Source organism: Onychomys torridus, chromosome X (genome assembly GCF_903995425.1).
Source record: "Onychomys torridus chromosome X, mOncTor1.1, whole genome shotgun sequence".
In the NCBI taxonomy this organism is placed as follows: domain Eukaryota; kingdom Metazoa; phylum Chordata; class Mammalia; order Rodentia; family Cricetidae; genus Onychomys; species Onychomys torridus.
This window is the reverse complement of record NC_050466.1, coordinates 83,954,591-83,978,843: the sequence shown is the minus strand read 5'-3', so window position 1 is coordinate 83,978,843 and position 24,253 is coordinate 83,954,591. Positions and strand designations below refer to the sequence as shown.

At 51.1% G+C, this 24,253-nt stretch overlaps 1 non-coding gene and 1 pseudogene across 1 annotated transcript; both read left to right on the top strand.

The window, feature by feature from the left end:
• Window positions 1–10,514: 10,514 nt before the first annotated feature.
• Window positions 10,515–13,087, top strand: LOC118574714 (annotated as a pseudogene).
• A 2,878-nt stretch (window positions 13,088–15,965) lies between these two features.
• Window positions 15,966–16,091, top strand: LOC118574914. Its single transcript, XR_004943790.1, has one exon. It is a non-coding gene; the product is annotated as a small nucleolar RNA SNORA11 (small nucleolar RNA).
• Window positions 16,092–24,253: the final 8,162 nt, after the last annotated feature.

The following is a 24,253-nucleotide window of genomic DNA, read 5'->3' as shown; positions in this document are numbered from 1 at the left end:
CCTGCTGTGTGTGCTGTGGAGGGCAGGGCTGGCGAAGTGCTGTTGCCAAGGCCCTTTGGAACCAAGAGGATCGTGAGTACATCCCATACATGAAGCACCTCACTTTATACTGTCAGACTTTGTATTTTTAGAGACTAAAAAGACTTTGAATAAAAATGTTGGGATTTTTAGAGTGTGGAGCTTATAAAAGTTTGAATGTTTTGTATTGTAATATTGATATTAATGTGAAATTGTGGGGATAAACAAGAAAGGAAAGTTAGGAAAAGTTATGTGTTTTCACAGCTCTAGATGGGATGTCTCCTTTAAATCCCTCCCCTCGGAGTTCAAGGAACCCCATAGAAGAGGAGGCATAAAGAGTATAAGAGCCAGAGGAGATGGAGGACACCAAGAACACAAGGCCCTCTAAATCAACATGAGCAGAGCTCATCTGAACTTACAGAGCCTGAAGTATCCTGCACAGGGCCTGCATGGGTCTGCATCAGGTCTTCTGTGAATATATTATGGCCTCCAGTTCAGCATTTTGGTGGGATTCCTGAGTGTGTGAACGAGTGGGTCTCTGACTCTTGTGCCTTCTCTTGGGCTCTTTTCCTTCTGTTTGTCTTTTCCAACTTTAATGTGATATGTTTTGTTTTATCATACATTTTATTTTGTTATGTTTTGTTGTTACCTCTTAAAAGTTTGTCTTTTCTAATGAGAGACAGAAAGAGAGTGGATCTGGATGGGAGAGGAGGTGGGGGAGGAGCCAGGAGGAGCAGAGGGAGGGAAAATCATAATCAGGATATAGTGTATGAGAAAATAATCTATTTCTAATAAAAAATATATTTCAGCCAGGCGGTGGTGGTGGCGCACGCCTGTAATCCCAGCACTTGGGAGGCAGAGGCAGGTGGATCTCTGTGAGTTCGAGGCCAGCCTGGGCTACAGAGCTAGTCTAGGACAGGCTCCAAAGCTACAGAGAAACCCTGTCTCAAAAAACAAAAACAAATATATATATATTTCACTAAGTATATATTTACACCGTTTCACCCTCCCCTTTCCTCCCACCTACCCTTCCCATCCTCTGTGTTTCTCTCTGTCAAGTTCATGGCTTCTTCACCCAGTGACTGATGGAAACAGATGTAGAGACCCACAGCCAAACATTAGGTGGGTCTCAGAGAATCCTGAAGAAGGGGAGGAAGGATTGTAAGACCCAGTGGTGTCCAGGGAACCACAAGAAAACCCACAGAAACAACCAACCTGGGCTCACATGGACTCACAGAGACTGAGCCAGCAACCAGGGAGCCTGCATGGGACTGACCTAGGCCCTCTGCATATGTGTTACAGTTGTGTAACTTGGACTTCATGTGAGACTCCTAACAGTGGGAACAGGGGCTGTCTCTGACGCTGTTGCCCACTTTTGGAACCCTTTCCTCCTACTGGACTGCCTCATTCAGTCTTAATAGAAGAGGAGGAGCCTAATCTCACTGCAACTTGATATAACTTGGCTGGCTGATATCCATGGGAGGCCTGCCTGTATCTGAAGAGAAACAGAGGAGGAGGAGGGGGTGGGAGGGAGAGAGAGGAGAGAGAAGGAACTGGGAGGAGGGAAGGGAGGAGAAACCTTGATTGGGATGTAAAAACAAAAATAAATAAACAACAAAAAATGAAAAACTTCATGGCCTCTTCCTTCTTTCATTGTTATTGTTACATATATAATGCATAAATATATTAATGCAACCTGATAAGTTAAAAAAAGTGAAATATTTTGATGACAAGTTGTCAAGGTGTAATTTGTGATTTTTTTTGTCTACCTGCTGCAAACTTAAACATATTTGAGAAGAGTGAATCTTAATTGAGAAAAACTTTTCATAAGATTGGCCTGAAGGCAAGTTTCTGGGGGTATTGTCTTAATTAACGACTGATGTAGGAGGTCTCAGCTGGAAGTGCCAATCCTGGGCAGGTAGTCACATAAGAAAGCAGACTGAGCAAGCCATGATGAGCAAGCCAGTAAGCAGAACTCCTCCAGGACCTCTGCTTCAGTTCCTCCCTCCAGGTCCCTATTCTGGTTTCACTGGATGTAGGATGAAGCAAAAATCTCCTCCCAAAGTCACTTTTGGTTTAGGTGTGTTATAGCAGCAAGAGAGAACCTAAGACTCAGCGTATGTAATTCTCCCCATGGAGAAAGCCTCCAATCCAGCCATGAAATAGGTGGTTATTTCAAAAGCAATTCTGTCACTATTGCACCGCGACAGCAACTTCCCTGGTCGGGGATTATCATAGCACACAGAGAGCAGAGCTGGGTAAGGCCACTGAGGCCTTCTTTTTGTCTTTGTTTTCTTTCTGTTCTGCCACAGCCTGCATGGGACCCTCCAGCACTGTGAACAGCAGCCGGCAGAGAGGAAGCATCAGCATAGTTCCACTTGATGGATCTATGTACTGAAGCCCATGTCTGTGCTTTCTTCAGTAATAGGGTCTTAGCGACTGGGTCTGGTAGAGAACAGTGCCAATGGCAATAGCCTCCATTGTTTTAAGGCATTGTGGAGTAGCATTATCCATCCATGGAGGGTGCCTCCAATCGAAATAACTAATTAATTATATCGTTCAATTACCTTCTCAGTTGAGTAAGTCCCTGCATGGCTGTTGCTGATGTCCTAAGTTTGGGTTGACCTTTTCCCACAACTCCATGGCCTGGTGCACCATCCCCGTTTAAGCCTTTCTAGCCCCAGAGTCCCCCTCCTCCAACTCCACTGTCATGTCACATGCATTTTACTGTCCCTCCCCCAAGACCTCCTCTCGTGGCTCCTTTCTTGTTCCTGATTCGCAGACACTAACTCCTATTTAAACACAGAAATGGAAAAGTAAAAAGCTAGGGTCCACATGCCAGACAACATATGTGGCCAAAAGCTTACATTGGAGAACAGGCAGCCATGCTCATTGACACGTCATCCTGGAAAACTACATATACAGGGTAGAAGACTGACACTGCCCCCCTGTCTTTCATCCTGAAGAAAACCAGTTCCAGCTGGATCAAAGACCTTCATAAGAGACCTGAAATTCTGAGGGAAATATAGGGAAATTTCCCCGAGAGAAGGGTATGTATAGCCAAGAACCTTCTTAAAAGGTTCAGAAGCTCAGGAAATGGGCTCCATATTTGCAGATGGGATCATGAGGCATCAACAACCTTCTCCACAGCAAAAGCAAGCAAGTTGCTGGAGTGAAGGGACAGCATTCAGAATGGGTAAAAAATATTTGCTACATATCCATCAGGCAGAAAATTAATGACTATAAAGATAATTGCAACAACGACAAGAGCACCAAACAAGTCAAAAGTCAGTCACTAAAACAGACACATTTCTCATGCACATTACATGATGCGCATGTAGACGAGCAGGAGACTGAGGAAGATAAGGAGACTGGTAGGTGGGAAGAGTGTGAGGAGGAGAAAAAAGTGTACGAGGTTGGGAATGGCTAAGGCCCACTTTGAACATAACGGGTATTCGACCCATTGCTACCTGCGATGTGTGCACACCATTTAAAAATGGGGGAATAGGTGTGGCCCACCTCCTGAGGCCGTGTTGATGTTCCAGAGCCATGCTGCAGCTGGGCCACGCTGCTCTGGGTGGCCTGCACTGGCACCCGGGGCCATGGTGACCTCCGGGCACAGGCTGCTTCAGAGGGCCACGTCTGGGTCCACTCTCCTGCCGCAGCCAGAGTCTGTGTTAACATCCATGGCCCATTTCACCCCCAAAGGTGGCACCGATGCCCAGTTTTGAGCTGCCCCTGTGGCCATGTTAGTGCCCGAAGCCCATGCCACTGCTAGGGCCATGCCGATCTGGGTGTCCTGAGCTGCTGCCAAGGGCCTTGTCTGGATGCGGGGCCCTGCAGCAGGAAGGGTCCAAGTTGATGTCCATGGATGGCTTCAGTTGCCACAGAAGTCCATACAGATTCCCAGGGTCCAAGCCACCACCCGAGGTCATGTTGGTCTCCAAGAACCATGCTGCATGTGGGGCCATACAGATCTTAGTGGGCTGTCCTGCTACCCAGTGCCCTGGTGACAAGTGGTTAGAGCTGCAGCTGAGGGCCATGTCTGGGTCTGTGGCCTTAATGCAGCCAGTTGCCATGCTAAGGACCCTGGCTTCTCTTACCATCAAAGGTCATGTAGATGCCAGGAGTCTGGGCCACCACCTGGGGCCTTGTTGGTGTTGGAGGGCCACACTGCCGCTGGGGCCATGCTGATCTGAGTAGTGGCCTGGGCTGCTACCTGGGGACATGGTGACACCTAGGCCCCTCTGCTGCTGAGGACCATGTCTGGGTCCTAAGTCTAAAACAGCCGGGGGTCTGTGTTGAAGTCCCTGGCCTGTGTTGCCACCAAAGGACACATAGAGAGGGTCGGAGTCTGAGCCACAAAACTGTGGGCTTCATGGTGTCTGAGGGCTGTGCCACTGCAGGAGCCATGCTGATCTGAGTAGCCTGTGCTGCCAACCAGGGCCGTGATGTTGTCTAGGTCTGAGCTGCTGAGGGCCCTGTCTGGGTTCATGGTCCTGCTGCAGCTGGGAATCGGTGTTGATATCTGTGGCCTGTGTTGCCACAGGGGGCCATATAAGAACCATGCATGATGAAACCTAAGGGTCAGGCTGAGCCAGCCCTACCCTAAGCTGGCCCTGCGCTCGCTGGACACTGAAGCAAGAGAGCTGGCCCCAGCACTTGGGAGAGATGGCCCTGCCTCTCACCATGGATGTGGGAAAGCTGGCCTTGGCATGGGCATGAGATCTGGCTCTGCTCTGCACCTGAATGGGGCAGCCCCAGTGGCCAGGTCTGACCAGTTCAACCAGGCCCACCCTAACATCTACCCCATCTATGACCCGCCAGAGCATGTGAAGGCATTGGTCCTGTGGAACATGAATCACAGCATCCCCATGACTCGGGGCGCCCTCCTGAAAACTCAGAGGCATTTCAGAGAGGGTCTAGTGATGAATGTGTACCAGAACCAGACCATTGCAATGAACATTTGCAAATAAAGCTGATAGGACAACTGGGTACACTGCGTGACACTCTGAGGCTCCCATTGCCACCAGGGCAAATGAAGAGGTGTTGAAAAGGCAGAGAATATGGAGGAGCAAAGTGCTTTCATTGATTTATTCTCTTGACCATGGATGTTAACAAAATGGCTGGCCTCCCGTGGATATCAACACCTTGCCTTGTATTATGGCTGTGCAAGGCAGCCTAGGATGAGGAGTAGGGTCCCCCAAACCGGTAAGAGTCAGAGACAGCCCCTGCTCCACTCTTCATCCTACAAGAACACCAAGGTACACAACTGTCACATATATACAGAGGGCCTGGTCAGGCCCATGCAGGCTCCCTGGTTGTCGCTTCAGACTCTGTGAGTTCCTATGAGCCAGGTTAGTTGATTCTGTGGGTTTTCTCATGATGTCCTTGACGCCTGTGTCTCCTACAATCCTTCCCCGCTCTCTTCAGCAGGATTCTCTGAGCTCAGCCTAATGTTTGGCTCTGGGTCTCTGGGTCTGCTTCCATTGGGTGCTGGAGGAAGCCTCTCTGACTATTGGCTAGGCACCAATCTATGAGGATAGCAGAATATCCTTAGGCATCATTACATTGACATTTTTTTCTTCCACTCATGTTTGATTCTATCCTAGATCTCTGAGCTGTCCAGCCTCTGGATTCTGGCACCCTAGGCAGCGACAGGGGTGGGTTCACTCTCGTGACATTGATTGTTTGCTTTAATTTTCTTCTTTAATTTACTTTTGAGTAGCGGATGATAAAAGGGTGAAGGGCAGATATGGAGGCCCTGGGACATGAGTGGAATTGGGGTGGATGATGTGAATTTCCCAAAGAATCAAAAGGAAAGGCTGTGTACGAAAAGAAAACAACTACAAACAGCTCTGAGGGGAGCCTCCCCTTGACCCCAGGGGGTACACTGCAAACAAACTATGAACGTGAAAATACACATAACATGGGTGAATAGAGCTGGACACAGGGCTCCAAGGTTAAGGGCCCCTTTTTCTCTTGCATACCACCAGGCCTTTTATTCCCAGCACCACAAGACAGCTCACAACCATGTGTAACCCCAGTTCCAGGGATCTGACCGCCACTTGTGGCCCATGATGCTACAGGCACTCATGAAATGCACACACATACACGGGGGCAGACAGTCATACATACAAATCTAAGCATCAATAAATCATTAAAACATGATCCCTCAGTGGTTTCCTAAAAGTAAGAAAGTATGCATATGCCCTTGCCTAAGGTGGTGGTGCCGTTGAGCAATCCTGTATCCGGGTTGTTTGTAAGTAAACACAGTGGTTGATGAAGGAAGTGCTAGATGTACATGGTTACATTCACGGTGGGAAATCAGTTCCTTGGAGGAGAAAACGTGAGGAGGGGAGAGGGGAATGCAAAGCCACTTTTCAGAGCACATGAGTATGTGAAGTGTGGGGGAAGAGCAGCACAAGAAGATGGGGGAACCCAGGAGGCAGCTGTGCTCCGCAGAGTCCCTGCTAACGGGAGGACCACACTGCTAGAGGAGGCTGTTGGGAGTGCTCCTTCCCCAAGCCATCACAATCACAAAGAAAAAGGATGTCTGGGGCCCAGAAAGGGGTGCAAGACACGGGAGAGGCAAATGGGGAGGGGAAGCGGTGCCAACTGAGCAAGGAGCAGGAAGGCTTGTCAACAAAGAGCAGCACACTTGAGAAAGCACAGATGACAGAGGAGGGTCTTACATAAAAGGGAGAGTGAAACGGAATCGCATGCGGATGGAAAAAAAACCGACACCAGTGAAGGAAAATGGAAAGGTGCAGGAGTACACACACTGCTCCCAAAGGTTAACATTTGGAAGCATTAAAGAGATTAGGGAAGCCAGGAGAGCGCAGTGCTAAAGGTGTAAGCCTACTTGAAAAGAAATACTGACAACCCACGTTTCTGTATCTGCTCCCGCTGAGAAGGAAGGTTTAGTGGAGCCAGAGAGGCACAGAGATGAGGACTGAGGTTCGAACTCCGAGATCTAGAATGATGAATACACGGTAATGCAGAGTGGCAGGATGGATGGAGAGCTGCTTTCATTGAGGATAATTCTAGATGCTGGCTGCCCGTGTGTCTGTCCCTGTGTCCAGATGCGTAGATAGACCCGGAGGAAGGTGAGGGTGGAGGGCTTGTGGAGAGAGAAAAGAAAGAAGGGGTGCTGCAGCACAGTCAGCTGTTGGGGTTGTCTTTCTCCTCAGCAGAGGGCGGAAGGGGAACCTGTCAGGAAGCAGCAGGGAAGCTGTGGTCCTGGACTGACTTCAGATGGAGTCTCCCAGAGGACTAACACTCCTGGAGTGTGCAGAGGATGGCTGCTTGTTCTTGGCCTCCGGGAACATACACACAAGCAATCGCTCCCTGGCCCTTTTGGCGTACACTGCAATCACCCTGGTCCCTTCCCACTGTTTGCTGAGGTCTGTTACACACATAGAGCTTGAGCTCTTGGGAGTGCTGTGTATATTTTGGGGGCTGGAGGGGTGTTGAGAAGCAGCACAGACAAGGTAAGCTTTGCCTTCCTGAATGGCCATTCCTCTCTGGGATCTTCTCCAAAGGAAACGGGCATCTGGAGTCACTCGGGGGCAGTGAATCATGGAGGACTCACTGGCACACGGGACCTCAGGAGTGCATAGGATGGATGCAACCATCATTGTAAATACTGGTTGAATGCCTCCCAAGGACCCCGAGGCCAGGAAGGTGGTAAGCCTTCGTGTGGCTCCCTTGCATGAAGGGCCCAGCCATGGATGTAGGTGCCTCATCTAGGGTGGGGGTGAGTTTCTTGACCTTTAGCATCCAAGACACCCAGGCCAGGGGAAGTGCCTGGTGGGCAGTTGAAAACCAGGAAAGGACAGAGTGGCTGGGCAGATGGACGTCCAGACACGCACTGGGTTAATGAGAGTGGAGGGAAGAGAAACTGAGGCTTGGCCCAGCTTTTGTGCAGTCAGTGCTTTGTGACAAATTCACACTGTCAGGCCCCTCATGCTGACGGGGCTCTGAAATGGTGCAAGGAGACAAAGGTCAAAGTTGTCTCCTCATGAGAGGGTGGGAGGGGCGAGCTGAAGGGCAGGCTGCAACAGATGATGTGTTTTCTACAGCAGGAAACTGGGCAGTAGCCCCCCTGGAGTCTGTCTCTTTAAAGCCCAGTAGCCTAGGAGTTGGCAGGAAGTGAGAGCCTTCCAGGCTGTCCCCCTCATCTGGACATAAGGTCTCTCAGGTCACAAAGGAGAAGAGAGACACCTCTCACGTCCCTCATGACTCCACTGGTGAGGATTGAAGTGCACCCGTGGGGGCAAAATGCTGAAGCCAGGCTGGGATGTAGGTTTTTGTCCTAAAATTGCCTGGAAACCCAAAGAATATATGACAGAGGCTAGAGGGTGTGGAAAGGGGGCAGCAGCTTGAGAGTGGCAAGAAGGCTAGGTGTGACGGTCAAAGTTTGGTGAGGGGGAGTCGGGGACCGCGTCTGCAAAGCATCCTGCCGCAGCATGCGGATGTAGACATTCACCTCAGAGCTCTGTACCTTCTTATCTGCCCCCGCCAAGCAGCGACAGGAGGGCAGGGTGGAATTGCCAAAGGTCCCATTTTCCCCGTAATAGAGGCTTGTGTACTGCAGAGGAGCAGAGAACACAAGCACTTCTCTGCTTCCTTTTGTCTCATATTTAGTCCCTAGATCATGAGCCTCAGTTGCCATGGGAACTGAAGCTGAGTGTGTGATGCATTCACTGGGCTGTGGGAGAAAAGCAGAGCTGGTCCTTGAAATAAAGCCCTCTGGGAATAGAGATTTTAGCAAAGTGTTCCCGTTAAAAGAATTAGTAATTTCTAGAAATATATCGATCTCTGGGACTAACAACTAATAGGAGGGGTGGAGGGGTGGAGGGGTGGAGGGGTGGAGGGCAGGAGAACAGGAGGGAGGGAGGGAAGTAGGGGAGATGGGAGAGAGGAGAGACAGGAAGAGGGATAATGGGAAGGAGGGAGGGAGGGATACACACAGAGTGAGACAGAGCCAGAGAGGGGGAGACTGAGAGAGGGGGGGGAGACGGAGGGAGACAGAGGAAGAGAGAGCTAGCCCCCTCCACCTAGGATGTATCTTTGTGGTGTATCACACTGATGCTGCCTGCAACACAGGATTCTAGTGGGTGAGGCTACCATGGAAAGCAGTGGGGAATTTGATTAGAATCGAGGCTGTTGGGGGTCCCCCAAAACTTGCTGTTTTGAACCATATTGGCAGAGGAAGCGAGGACTAGGTCTAGCCAGGACATGGGTAAACTGTCCTGTTAACAGGCATGGCAAGCTGTAAAATGTGACCCAGGGGGCAGGGGATGAGGCTTCTGTGCCCCTCCCCCTTGCCGCCCCTATCTGCTTTCAGAGGGTCTTCCCAAGGAGACCCAGCTGCACCTCAGATACAAAGTCTCCTGTGCTCTTCATCAGTAGCAAAAGGAAAAATCAACCCACAGTCCAAGAGGAAATCTCTGCAACACAAACACTGGCAATCCAACAGTAAATGGGCAAAGCCATTTGAACCTGTCTCCATGGCAACCTGAGGAAAGATGTGCAGGGGGCCTGGAGAGGAGGCTGGGGTCAAGTTCACTAAGGCCCTGCCAGGGCTGGGCCAGTGATCTCTGGCAGGCCATGCTCTCCTCTGCCTTGGTTTTCTCCTGTCAGTCACGACGGCAGGCAGGAACAGAGAGCTTCGGTGAGGATGAAATGTAATTAGACGTGCGCTTAGGTAGATGGGGGCGGGGGTTGGAGTGAAGACAGAGTGTGGTGTGTGGGCGCCAGGTCTTGCCTGCTGGACCCTCTGTGTTCCTCCATGGCGGCAAAGACATGCTGCCAGGTCCATGGCAGGCATCGGGTCCTCAGAGGGCTCTAGGTTTCAGTCCTTACACTGCTACCTCCTGGCTACCTCAGACTGAGTGGCCTCCATCTTGGGGCCTCTGGTTCCTCATCTACAGGATGGGTAAAATTGATCACCCCGCCCCCCTCTGCAGTGCAGAGAAATGAAACCATAGGCCAGACAATATCTTGCATATGAATGGCCAAATACAAGTTCTCCATAGCCAGCGAGCACTAGAAACCTGTGTCTCCCCACTTTTGCCTACCATTTAGAAGTGGAGGAGGGGTCAGAGCGATCAGCCAGGGTGGAGGAAGAAGCTGTGTGGGAGCAGTCAAACATCATAGGTACTGCTGCCTCAGACCTGGCACATGCAGAGGTCTGAGAAGACACCTGCCAATCCGAACCTGGTGCCATTGTGGTGGCTGTGTGGGTAAGAGCAGCAGGTGTGTGGGAGCCCTGTCTCCTGGTGATGACGAGTGTGAGGAGCTGAGGCCTCCAGGTGGCCTGTCTGGCCTTCCTCTGGGACCCACTGTCGTAGTCAGGCTTTCTATTTCTGCCATCAACAGCACGAACATAAGCAACTTGAGGAGGGGATGGTGTAGCTCGTCTTCGTTCCCAGTCCTTCTTCCAATGAACTCATGGGAGGAAGCTGGAGGCAGGAGCTGAAGCAGGAGGCATGGTGGAAGGCTGTTTACTGCCCTGCTCGTCATGGCTTGTCCACCTTGCTGTCTTACGGCACTCAGGACCACCAGCAGATCGGCCTGCCATTATGTCCCTGGGATATAAAAGTATGCCATCTTTTCATAACCATGGCTGCCCCAATTCCTGCAGAGGAGGTAAGCAGGGAAACCATGTCCTCTTAACCTTGGCTTACCCTAGAAGATACCAAAGCACTGATACTTCTTGGCAAGTCCAGCAATTACCAGGACAGCCCAGTGCACAGCGTGATGGTATCAGTCCTAGGGAAGTGGCCTGCCCATGGTAACACAGAGCAGACTCCTAAGGTGTGGCTGCCACAGTGAGAAGAGTCTTGTTGAGCAACCTGTGTGAGGCTGAGTGTCTCTGTCTGAGTCCTCGATTTGAAACATACATCTCCTGGAAGACGAATCTTGCTCATTTGGGACAGGTTTTATAATATGGGTGGTCTGTCTCTCCATGGGAGGTGGAAAGGGACAGCCAGACACACTGTCCCCTCCCATAGCACTCTGATTAGAAGAAGGCCTGAGCACTCTGAAGGAGAACTGTATTAAACACAAGGTCTAGGTGCTCCCACATGAAGAGCAGATTCAGGCAAAATATCTGACCCTAGTGCTACCAGAGTCCAAGTCTCCAGCCCCTGTAGCCAACCAAGTCTGATTTCTCCCCCCCCCCCCCAAGTCTTTTAGATTACTCCAGGCAAACAGACTGCTTGCCCCTCACCTAGAATCCTAGATCGTGGCCTGAAGCTCCCCCTCCAGGGTTCCTAAATCCAAGTCCCCATTAGTGTTTTCCTTGTTGGCAGCCTTGGCTTAGTCTGGAACCAGCTGAGTCCTGCCTTCCACCCCTCCCCCCTGCCAGCACCACATATCTCTTCCTGGCTTTGGCCAGAGTGGCTCCTGGAGATCGGGTTTTTCAGAGCTGTCCTTTGCCCCTGTTGTCGGAGCACTGATCCACTGTGTGTGCACGTGCCTTGAAGGACGAGTGTGTGTGTGTGTGTGTGTGTGTGTGTGTGTGTGTGTGTATCTGCATGCGTTGTCTTCCAGCCCCTGCCCTTCAAGCCCCACTGTGACTGTCTCTCTGCATCCCATGTGACTCACTCCTGTGACTGGTTCCTCCAGTTCAAATAGTAATCAAATCTAGACACCCAGAAGCCCCCCTAAAGTTCCTTTTCATCATGGAGTCTCCTCCGTGTTTACCTTAGCCAAGTCTTTGTTGCTGACAGAGCAGCCCCTCACACACAGACTCCTGTCCCGTCCTGCTTACGTAGCTATCTACCCAATGGATGCTGCCCCCTCACCTCACTAGAGGTCCTGCCTCTACTCCACCATGCCCCTCTCTCTCGCTTTCACAGCTCTCTCCTCCTTGGAACCCTCAGTATGGCTGGGGCAAGCGCCAATGTGTAACCACAATACTCCAGTGCTGAGGACACGGATGAAGCTTGAGACCAAGTCAGAGAGAAAGTGAAGGAGACAATAGCTAGGAAGAATCTGGTGTTCTTGGTGACTCTGGCATCTTCAACAGCTTTACACCCATCTCCTGGGGCCTTTGGTAGCTTGGGTCAAAGATTTCACGGTTTTAGTAAGCCTCCCTCCTTGTCCACCTGCTTGCCCTGGTCGTTGTCCCTGGCAGAGTGGCGCAGATGCAAGGGAGACAAACGTGGCATGGACTTGCACAGGTTCCCCAAAGTTTTCCTGTCCCGCTGGGGAAGGGTCTTGGGGGCACAAGACAGTCACGAGCTTCCTGAAGCCCCAAACTAGCTGCTGGGAAAGGCCTGGGTTTTCCCAGGAAGCATGACGCCCGGCCCTCCCTCACTTCCCATGGCTCCTGACCTTGCAGAAGGAGGCCTGAGAACTGAAAACCCCTGTGCTTGCCCAGACACTGGAGGAGGCGCTGCAGCTGGATTCTGAAAGCCCTCTTGGTGGCAAGAAGACCAGGGCCTATGCTGCCAATATAGCCTTGGCCTCTAGCACAGCTGCATGGGCTGCTGCAGCTGCTGTCTGGAGGTCTCTCAATCGAATGGTCACCAACCATCTGGTGACTCCACAGCAGGCCCTGGGAGACAAAGATATTTGTCTCTGCAGATCTCCCAGGGTTAGTGGCCAGTGACATGGCTGCCCCTGGAACACCAAGAACAACTGCGTAATCCCAGACTACCTCTAGCCCAGGAGGTTGCTCCCAAAAGGCCAAGTAGGGCCTGTGATTTCTCTCAGACTCTAAGAGCTAAAGAGGTGGATGCCATCCAGCCTCAACAGCCTTCCTGGACCAGAACGATATTTTTTATTTCACTCAGCCAGCAATTATCAGTGAGATGGCTTTTCCATGCTCCATGAGATCTGCCAGGACCCAAGAGGCCATGACAGAGAGCCCCCGTGCTGCTTCTAGAATGCCTCAGACATCCCCCCATTGACACCGTAGGCTCAGTTAGCGCCTAGGTCCCCAGTGGCCCCGAGTTTACAGATACATCGAGGCAAGTGTCGTGCCAGCCCCTGAGCAACATGACCCTTCTGCAAAAGAGAGTATAGAAGCCCATCCCCCTGTCTTTTTCCTCTCCTCCCCTATGGGCTAGCACTCCATGGTTACCCATGTCTTGATTTATTTCCTCTGCTGTGACTCCAGGCAAATAAGCTGGTGAAATTCCTGATGATTAAGGATTATAAGAAGGCACCCATCAGGTAGGCAGGTAGACAGTCTGTGCCTCTGTGAACATCCCTTTGCTTATGTACCCACTGTTCATGCTGGAGTGGTTTCTCTGGTCTCAGCACGGTGCTTGGGATGGCTGCTTTCAGCTGGAATGACCAAAGGGCTGAGTCTCTGAGGTCCCTGCTCAGACCAGGTGCATTTGCCAAGCGTCCCCCACCAACCCTGCAAATATGCTGAAGGATGTCATCAGAGAATATGATTAACACTTGCCTAAGGTCATTGCAAGATGCACCTACACTCTGGAAAAGGGGGTAATGATGGGAGAAACTTCAAGCTATAAGAACCCTCAGGCAGGCTGCGGGCTGTCAAGTCCAACTTCCCCTCGCGATTGCTCTAGAAGCCTCCTCTAGCAGTATAGTGGGACACGTGTCCTCCCTAGTGTCTCTGTCTCCTAAGGTAGATGCTACTCATTGTCTCTGCTTGCCCCAGTTTCTCTTGCAGTCTCCCGCACGTGTGGACTCCTGACTGAGAGCTGAGGAAATGTCCTGACCAGGGCTTGACTGTGTGCATTAACACCCAGCACAGGGTCTGAGTTCACTGGCTTCTCCGCAAGTAGACCTTTGGATCCACTGGAGGAAATAGACAAGGAAGAACACCCATTCTTGTCTACTTGAGGGATTCTTCTGCTGCCTTTGGGGGAAGTAAGAAGGCAAAGGAAATGCTGCGGCCCTTCCCCTGCCCGTATCCTCTCAGGACTCAAGGGCCCAGGAAGACTGTCGCTCTCAAGGAACAGCACACAGCAACTGCAGGTGGAAAGGTAGCATGCTGGGCAGGCCTGTCTGCTTTGGGGGTTTGCATGCATACACCCATAGAGGTATACACGTACATACAAAGCTTGGGTGAAAAACAGCTTGCTCCTTGGTCTGGGATTGACAGCTTAGTCCTCCAAGGAGATGCTTGCCTGTAGATCTTGAGGCAGACAGGACCAGCAAACCTCGCATCTGTATTTGCACACCTTATGGCCTTCTGCAAAGCTTCTGCTCCCAGCCCTGTTCCCCACACTATGCAGAACCCAGGGAAGAGAGCATCAGCTTGCCCCTATTAGGGATGAGGCAATTCAGTCTCAGGTTGTGGAGCTATGAATGGTCTCTGATGGGGAAGAGAACCCTTCATGGGGTGGGGAAGAATTGTCCTTCTGTCGAAAGAGGCTAATGGAGAGCTGGCTACAGTGTGGGGGAAGCAGCCTCCAGACAATGTCACTGTTCCTCCTTGTTAGAACCAAGGACACTCCCTGGCTGAGTTTCCTCTTGGTGGTTCTGGGCATCATTTTCATGAGTGGCACCCGAGGTGGCAAAAGTGAGTGCTCACCCTGCTGATGGGGCTCTGCTCCTTCTGTGCTGCCATCCATGTGTGTCAAAGCTGCTCCCCAACGTCCTTTGCTGTTGTCCTTGGGGAGGCACTCCACAAGATGGGGCAGGTCCTGTGCCTCGGTGCTCTCAGAAAAAAAGAGGTCCCAGGATTAGAATAGCCTGGGATGGGACTCTGGTGCCCTGAGCTAGGAAGACAGCAGATAGGTCTCACCACAACAAATGCATAGCTGTCTGGAACTCCCAGACCCTTCCCAGCCCACCGTCCCCAGATGAGATCCCAGACAGTGAGAGTTGAGGGCAGTGTCCATCCTTTCTGCTGGGTGTCTGGGACTAGTGTTCCTGTGCCATCTGCTATGAGGGTGTGGCCTTTAGTTGGGGTGTGCTCACTGTGGCTACCTCCAGTCATGGGTGACTTCACTTGCCCTCAGAATGAAGTGTCCATTTCTTTGTGATCTGAAAAAACAAAAACAAAAACAAAACTCACCACTGACTGACAACTTTTGTCAAGCAGAAGTAAGAGTTGCATGAGTTTGTTTCACTCATGTGGGAACCTTGGTGGTAGTCAGGTGGGGAAGACCATTCCCTAGGCCGAAGTGCAAAGTATAGGACATCTGGCCTCTGGTGTGGACATGCATGGTGATCAAACATGCTGGTGTCTCAGTTAGGTTTTCTATTGCTGTGAAGAGACACCAAGACCATGGCAACTCTTATAAAGGAAAACATTTCATTGGGGCTGGCTCATAGTTCAGAGGTTTAGTCCATTATCACCATGACGGGAAGCATGGTGGCATGCAGGCAGACATGGTGCTGGAGAGGTAGCTGAGAGTTCTACAACTGGATCCATAGGCAGCAAGAAGAAAGTGTGAGCCACTGGGTCTCGCTTGAGCTTCTGAAACCTCAAAGCCCACTCCCATATTGACACCCTTCCTCCAACAAGGCCACATCCACTTCAACAAAGCCATGCCTCCTAATAGTGCCACTCCCTATGAGCCAATGGGGGTCATTTTCATTCACACAACTATAGCTGGGGTGTGGGAGGAGGAAATTCGGGGCATTCTGGGGCAGGTGGACAAGGGAGCACTGATTGACTGCGAACACTATGCAGGGGCAGAGTGTGATAGGGCCTCCATCTCACTAAGCACTTGCCGTGCAGATTCACACACAAAATTTCCCTTTCTTACATCTGAGATCTGAAGGCTCTGAGCATGTTCCATAGTGGAAAAAGCCAGGGCACACCCTTTCTTTGGTCCTTAGAGAATGTGTGAGCACAGACACAGACAAGTATGTGCACGTGCCATGATGCACAGTCCCACACTCACAAGGGCTTGTGTACACACAGAGAAGTACAGGGATTTAAGAGTGCCGGTTTCTTCCTTTCTAGTCATTGTCTGTATGGCTTAGCCAGGGACCCTTGCACCCGGGTGTGCTCAGAGAAAAGGGCTTCAAGAATGACTCCTCTGTTTAAAACACATCCAACAGAAGTCTGGAGCCACTGTGATAAGAAGCAAAACTGTGGCTTTGCTGTGAGCAAATATCCTGCACAGTTTCTGAGTTGGACCACTGGCATAAGGCTGTGAAGCTCTTAGTCTTGGATGCTGAGGTGTTGGGAGAGGCAGTGCACCCCTTCTGCAAGCTGAGGCACATCACTGGGGTAGGAGAGGGACCCCCTGGAACTCACTGGGTCAGCAACAGGTCTGCTTGGCTAGAAGAAAAGGATATTTTCTTCTTACTTCATTGTACCTGGAACACCAGCAGATCTCCAACAGCACCTGATCAGAGTATGAGTTCCTCTGCAGTCTTTGAGCTTGCCATGAGGCCAGCAAGATGGGGCTTCTGAGATTCACTGCACAGGTACAGGAGATCTGTGCCTTGCTTGGTTCTTGGCTGAAGGCTTATGCAGTGACTCTATCACAAAGGAAACTCCCAGAGGTCCATGAGGAATTTAGCTAGAAATTCATAGATGTCATTCTACGAGTTCTGGGTGCAGGAGGATTCCCAGCCCTGGCATAGAACAGTAGGGGTTTGATTCCAGTTGTAGTCCTTTTTTTGGCCATTGTGCCTATCATAGGATGGTGTGGCAGCCATCAGATGCTCCCTGAATGTAGGATGCCCTGTCTTTAAACTTCTGTTTCCCACATCAGTACCAGAACCAGGATCCCTGGGAGTGGAAAGCTTATTTCTCAGAGGCAGTGGATGATGCTTTCCAGAAGATGGATGTGGATATGACCAAGGAACATGCCAGGGCCCAGATGAGGACCCAGATGATTATTGGGGATAGAGCTGGGACAACATCCAAGCAGAGCTGCTGACCTGGAATGAAGATGGAGATTTGGGTGATGCTTGGGCCGGGATCTCTTTTGTATTCTGGGTCAGGTATCATCAGTGCATACTAAATAGCATCCGTGCCAAATGGAGAGCTGGTATCAGCAGCAGCACCAAAGATGGGGCAGAACCAGCAACTGGACTAGAGATACCACCAGAGGTGGCACCAGATTCTCCTATATCCAGTAAGATCATCCAAGGACATGATGCTCTAAGGAAGGGCTGAGGGGCTGGGGAGGCCTGGTGAAGGGTGGCCCTGAGGGTGGGGAAGCATACTTGTTTCATTGTTTGTGGCTCTCCTTGTTGCTGTAGTTCAGTCTATGTTCTTCTCTTTGCTTCCTGTATTCCTGGAAGCTTTGAGGATCTGAAGCCATCTTCCATACATAGCTACTCTATGTCACTCAGAGTCCCTCTCACATAGCACTCTGGTCTTTCTCCCTGCAGGCCAGAGGTCATGTGTGAGGAAGGCTATTTTGCCCTTTGTGTTTTTCTTGTGTGTTTGTGGTTTTGGTCTCAGTATTACATTAAAGTTGCAAAATTCACGTGGATGTCTTCCTTTACATATGTGTGAGTTGTAGGAGACCTGTGGATGGCTGAGCTCCTGACTAGGAAACTTATACAGACCACCCAGAGTCAGTGACTCAATTCTGAGGAAGGACCTTGGGTATGTGCAGGGTGGTGTGTGGTATGAAGGCTCAAGCTGAGTGGGGAGAACTTGAGTTCAGAGGGGAATCTAGATAAAAACACACCAGGGTTGCTCTGAAGCACTGGCTAGATGCCAAGAACAAGAAGAAAAAATGGCATGGAGGGCCAGAGGTTGGGACCACTGCCCTTTCTCCAGGGACAGAACGCACAAGCACTCACCCACAAAGCCTAATTGCCCCCCAAATCCTGCTGTCTTTGTAGATACAAGGGTCTGTAAGCTTTCATTCACACTCTGATAATAACTCAAGACTTCCTAGAAGGGACAGGGTCTTAAGACAAATGACGCCAGCCTCCCAACCATGATACTCCCCTGGGAGACTGCCGACAAAGAAAAAATATGAAAAAAAAAATTTCTGAACACCTACCCAGCCCAGTTTTTTATGTGGCTAGGGACTCTGATGCTCTTCCCTGGAAGCTGGCGAGGCCAAGGCCAGGCCAAGGAGGGGTGTAGGGAAGCAAATTTTCCAGGTACAAGGCAGTGAGGGAAGAGACATGTTGATCTCCTGGGAGGGGTTCAGTAGCAAGCAGGGACAGTGTCCAGAGATTCCTGGACTGTCCCAAGAATGTCCACAGCCGCGCTGAGAAGAGTCTCACTTGGCCAGGAGGGAGGCAGTAGTTACAAAGTCCCTGCCTCCACACTGCTTCTCTTACCCAAGAAGAAGCTCCCATGGAAGCTACACTAAGATCAGGACTTGGAGTGTCTGTGTAAACTGGAAGGCCCAGTGGAAAGTGAAACTCAGGTGGTCTGTTGACAAAATAGTTAAGAATTCCAAGACAGTGATAGGAGAGCGGGATACCAGACTAGAGCCCTTTAGAGTCGGGGGCGGGGCTTTCATAGGTACCACACCTAGGACCCACCTGTGTTTTTTGCAACAGACTTTGAGGTTGGGAGCAAATCCACCTTGGTGGCCTGTGCTGTTTTTCTGGTGTTAGGCTTGACATTTGGCCACACGGACATGGTGGGATTTGGACAATCACTGATTTGCATGTTTAACTGGTATATAGACAATGCAGAGACATAAACACATAGAAATAGAGTCTTCCCTTTTTCAGTGTTCCCACCTCTGTTTGGGATGGAAAACATGAGGGATGCCTGGGATCCCAGGCCAGGTATGTTCTGTTGTACCCACGATGGCTAGGATCTTCTGACACATTCCAGAAAAGTTTTGGCCCATAACTTCTCTGGCATCAGGGCAAGAACACTAACAATAAACCATGAGTCTGAGAGTGAGCACCATGTGCAGAGCATGCTTGAGATAGGATAGCATATAGGAGGAAGAAACAGCTCCAAAAAGTTGGTACATCTCTTCATGGGTGCTGCTACCCAGCCTCCTCCCAGAACACGTTTCCAAGAAGGCCTCACCAGGGATCCACACCTGCTACATTTCTACAGGAGATCTTGCTGAGAGCACACAGGACCTGGAGAACTGGAGGAGCCAAGGTAGGCTGAAAAGATGGAGTGAGATGGTGTGGTGAGTGTTCAGACAGTATGTGGTAGCTAGATTTATTTCAACATGAGACAAGCTAGTGTTATTTAGAAAGAGGGAACCTCATTGAGAAAACGCCACCAACAGACTGTCCTCTGGGAAAGTCTTATGGGAAAATACCTGTGGATATTTTCAAGATGAATAGTTACAGTGGCAGGGCCCAGGATATTGTGCCTGGTACCCTCCCTGGGCTGGTGGTCCTGAGTGCCGTAAGACAGCAAGGTGGACAAGCCATGACGAGCAGGGCAGTAAACAGCCTTCCACCATGCCTCCTGCTTCAGCTCCTGCCTCCAGCTTCCTCCCATGAGTTCATTGGAAGAAGGACTGGGAACGAAGACGAGCTACACCATCCCCTCCTCAAGTTGCTTATGTTCGTGCTGTTGATGGCAGAAATAGAAAGCCTGACTACGACAGTGGGTCCCAGAGGAAGGCCAGACAGGCCACCTGGAGGCCTCAGCTCCTCACACTCGTCATCACCAGGAGACAGGGCTCCCACACACCTGCTGCTCTTACCCACACAGCCACCACAATGGCACCAGGTTCGGATTGGCAGGTGTCTTCTCAGACCTCTGCATGTGCCAGGTCTGAGGCAGCAGTACCTATGATGTTTGACTGCTCCCACACAGCTTCTTCCTCCACCCTGGCTGATCGCTCTGACCCCTCCTCCACTTCTAAATGGTAGGCAAAAGTGGGGAGACACAGGTTTCTAGTGCTCGCTGGCTATGGAGAACTTGTATTTGGCCATTCATATGCAAGATATTGTCTGGCCTATGGTTTCATTTCTCTGCACTGCAGAGGGGGGCGGGGTGATCAATTTTACCCATCCTGTAGATGAGGAACCAGAGGCCCCAAGATGGAGGCCACTCAGTCTGAGGTAGCCAGGAGGTAGCAGTGTAAGGACTGAAACCTAGAGCCCTCTGAGGACCCGATGCCTGCCGTGGACCTGGCAGCATGTCTTTGCCGCCATGGAGGAACACAGAGGGTCCAGCAGGCAAGACCTGGCGCCCACACACCACACTCTGTCTTCACTCCAACCCCCGCCCCCATCTACCTAAGCGCACGTCTAATTACATTTCATCCTCACCGAAGCTCTCTGTTCCTGCCTGCCGTCGTGACTGACAGGAGAAAACCAAGGCAGAGGAGAGCATGGCCTGCCAGAGATCACTGGCCCAGCCCTGGCAGGGCCTTAGTGAACTTGACCCCAGCCTCCTCTCCAGGCCCCCTGCACATCTTTCCTCAGGTTGCCATGGAGACAGGTTCAAATGGCTTTGCCCATTTACTGTTGGATTGCCAGTGTTTGTGTTGCAGAGATTTCCTCTTGGACTGTGGGTTGATTTTTCCTTTTGCTACTGATGAAGAGCACAGGAGACTTTGTATCTGAGGTGCAGCTGGGTCTCCTTGGGAAGACCCTCTGAAAGCAGATAGGGGCGGCAAGGGGGAGGGGCACAGAAGCCTCATCCCCTGCCCCCTGGGTCACATTTTACAGCTTGCCATGCCTGTTAACAGGACAGTTTACCCATGTCCTGGCTAGACCTAGTCCTCGCTTCCTCTGCCAATATGGTTCAAAACAGCAAGTTTTGGGGGACCCCCAACAGCCTCGATTCTAATCAAATTCCCCACTGCTTTCCATGGTAGCCTCACCCACTAGAATCCTGTGTTGCAGGCAGCATCAGTGTGATACACCACAAAGATACATCCTAGGTGGAGGGGGCTAGCTCTCTCTTCCTCTGTCTCCCTCCGTCTCCCCCCCCTCTCTCAGTCTCCCCCTCTCTGGCTCTGTCTCACTCTGTGTGTATCCCTCCCTCCCTCCTTCCCATTATCCCTCTTCCTGTCTCTCCTCTCTCCCATCTCCCCTACTTCCCTCCCTCCCTCCTGTTCTCCTGCCCTCCACCCCTCCACCCCTCCACCCCTCCACCCCTCCACCCCTCCTATTAGTTGTTAGTCCCAGAGATCGATATATTTCTAGAAATTACTAATTCTTTTAACGGGAACACTTTGCTAAAATCTCTATTCCCAGAGGGCTTTATTTCAAGGACCAGCTCTGCTTTTCTCCCACAGCCCAGTGAATGCATCACACACTCAGCTTCAGTTCCCATGGCAACTGAGGCTCATGATCTAGGGACTAAATATGAGACAAAAGGAAGCAGAGAAGTGCTTGTGTTCTCTGCTCCTCTGCAGTACACAAGCCTCTATTACGGGGAAAATGGGACCTTTGGCAATTCCACCCTGCCCTCCTGTCGCTGCTTGGCGGGGGCAGATAAGAAGGTACAGAGCTCTGAGGTGAATGTCTACATCCGCATGCTGCGGCAGGATGCTTTGCAGACGCGGTCCCCGACTCCCCCTCACCAAACTTTGACCGTCACACCTAGCCTTCTTGCCACTCTCAAGCTGCTGCCCCCTTTCCACACCCTCTAGCCTCTGTCATATATTCTTTGGGTTTCCAGGCAATTTTAGGACAAAAACCTACATCCCAGCCTGGCTTCAGCATTTTGCCCCCACGGGTGCACTTCAATCCTCACCAGTGGAGTCATGAGGGACGTGAGCGGTGTCTCTCTTCTCCTTTGTGACCTGAGAGACCTTATGTCCAGATGAGGGGGACAGCCTGGAAGGCTCTCACTTCCTGCCAACTCCTAGGCTACTGGGCTTTAAAGAGACGGACTCCAGGGGGGCTACTGCCCAGTTTCCTGCTGTAGAAAACACATCATCTGTTGCAGCCTGCCCTTCAGCTCGCCCCTCCCACCCTCTCCTGAGGAGACAACTTTGACCTTTGTGTCCTTGCACCATTTCAGAGCCCCGTCAGCATGAGGGGCCTGACAGCGTGAATTTGTCACAAAGCACTGACTGCACAAAAGCTGGGCCAAGCCTCAGTTTCTCTTCCCTCCACTCTCATTAACCCAGTGCGTGTCTGGACGTCCATCTGCCCAGCCACTCTGTCCTTTCCTGGTTTTCAACTGCCCACCAGGCACTTCCCCTGGCCTGGGTGTCTTGGATGCTAAAGGTCAAGAAACTCACCCCCACCCTAGATGAGGCACCTACATCCATGGCTGGGCCCTTCATGCAAGGGAGCCACACGAAGGCTTACCACCTTCCTGGCCTCGGGGTCCTTGGGAGGCATTCAACCAGTATTTACAATGATGGTTGCATCCATCCTATGCACTCCTGAGGTCCCGTGTGCCAGTGAGTCCTCCATGATTCACTGCCCCCGAGTGACTCCAGATGCCCGTTTCCTTTGGAGAAGATCCCAGAGAGGAATGGCCATTCAGGAAGGCAAAGCTTACCTTGTCTGTGCTGCTTCTCAACACCCCTCCAGCCCCCAAAATATACACAGCACTCCCAAGAGCTCAAGCTCTATGTGTGTAACAGACCTCAGCAAACAGTGGGAAGGGACCAGGGTGATTGCAGTGTACGCCAAAAGGGCCAGGGAGCGATTGCTTGTGTGTATGTTCCCGGAGGCCAAGAACAAGCAGCCATCCTCTGCACACTCCAGGAGTGTTGTTAGTCCTCTGGGAGACTCCATCTGAAGTCAGTCCAGGACCACAGCTTCCCTGCTGCTTCCTGACAGGTTCCCCTTCCTCCCTCTGCTGAGGAGAAAGACAACCCCAACAGCTGACTGTGCTGCAGCACCCCTTCTTTCTTTTCTCTCTCCACAAGCCCTCCACCCTCACCTTCCTCCGGGTCTATCTACGCATCTGGACACAGGGACAGACACACGGGCAGCCAGCATCTAGAATTATCCTCAATGAAAGCAGCTCTCCATCCATCCTGCCACTCTGCATTACCGTGTATTCATCATTCTAGATCTCGGAGTTCGAACCTCAGTCCTCATCTCTGTGCCTCTCTGGCTCCACTAAACCTTCCTTCTCAGCGGGAGCAGATACAGAAACGTGGGTTGTCAGTATTTCTTTTCAAGTAGGCTTACACCTTTAGCACTGCGCTCTCCTGGCTTCCCTAATCTCTTTAATGCTTCCAAATGTTAACCTTTGGGAGCAGTGTGTGTACTCTTGCACCTTTCCATTTTCCTTCACTGGTGTCGGTTTTTTTTCCATCTGCATGGCGATTCCGTTTCACTCTCCCTTTTATGTAAGACCCTTCTCTGTCATCTGTGCTTTCTCAAGTGTGCTGCTCTTTGTTGACAAGCCTTCCTGCTCCTTGCTCAGTTGGCACCGCTTCCCCTCCCCATTTGCCTCTCCCGTGTCTTGCACCCCTTTCTGGGCCCCAGACATCCTTTTTCTTCGTGATTGTGATGGCTTGGGGAAGGAGCGCTCCCAACAGCCTCCTCTAGCAGTGTGGTCCTCCCGTTAGCAGGGACTCTGCGGAGCACAGCTGCCTCCTGGGTTCCCCCATCTTCTTGTGCTGCTCTTCCCCCACACTTCACATACCCATGTGCTCTGAAAAGTGGCTTTGCATTCCCCTCTCCCCTCCTCACGTTTTCTCCTCCAAGGAACTGATTTCCCACCGTGAATGTAACCATGTACATCTAGCACTTCCTTCATCAACCACTGTGTTTACTTACAAACAACCCGGATACAGGATTGCTCAACGGCACCAACACCTTAGGCAAGGGCATATGCATACTTTCTTACTTTTAGGAAACCACTGAGGGATCATGTTTTAATGATTTATTGATGCTTAGATTTGTATGTATGACTGTCTGCCCCCGTGTATGTGTGTGCATTTCATGAGTGCCTGTAGCATCATGGGCCACAAGTGGCGGTCAGATCCCTGGAACTGGGGTTACACATGGTTGTGAGCTGTCTTGTGGTGCTGGGAATAAAAGGCCTGGTGGTATGCAAGAGAAAAAGGGGCCCTTAACCTTGGAGCCCTGTGTCCAGCTCTATTCACCCATGTTATGTGTATTTTCACGTTCATAGTTTGTTTGCAGTGTACCCCCTGGGGTCAAGGGGAGGCTCCCCTCAGAGCTGTTTGTAGTTGTTTTCTTTTCGTACACAGCCTTTCCTTTTGATTCTTTGGGAAATTCACATCATCCACCCCAATTCCACTCATGTCCCAGGGCCTCCATATCTGCCCTTCACCCTTTTATCATCCGCTACTCAAAAGTAAATTAAAGAAGAAAATTAAAGCAAACAATCAATGTCACGAGAGTGAACCCACCCCTGTCGCTGCCTAGGGTGCCAGAATCCAGAGGCTGGACAGCCCAGAGACCTAGGATAGAATCAAACATGAGTGGAAGA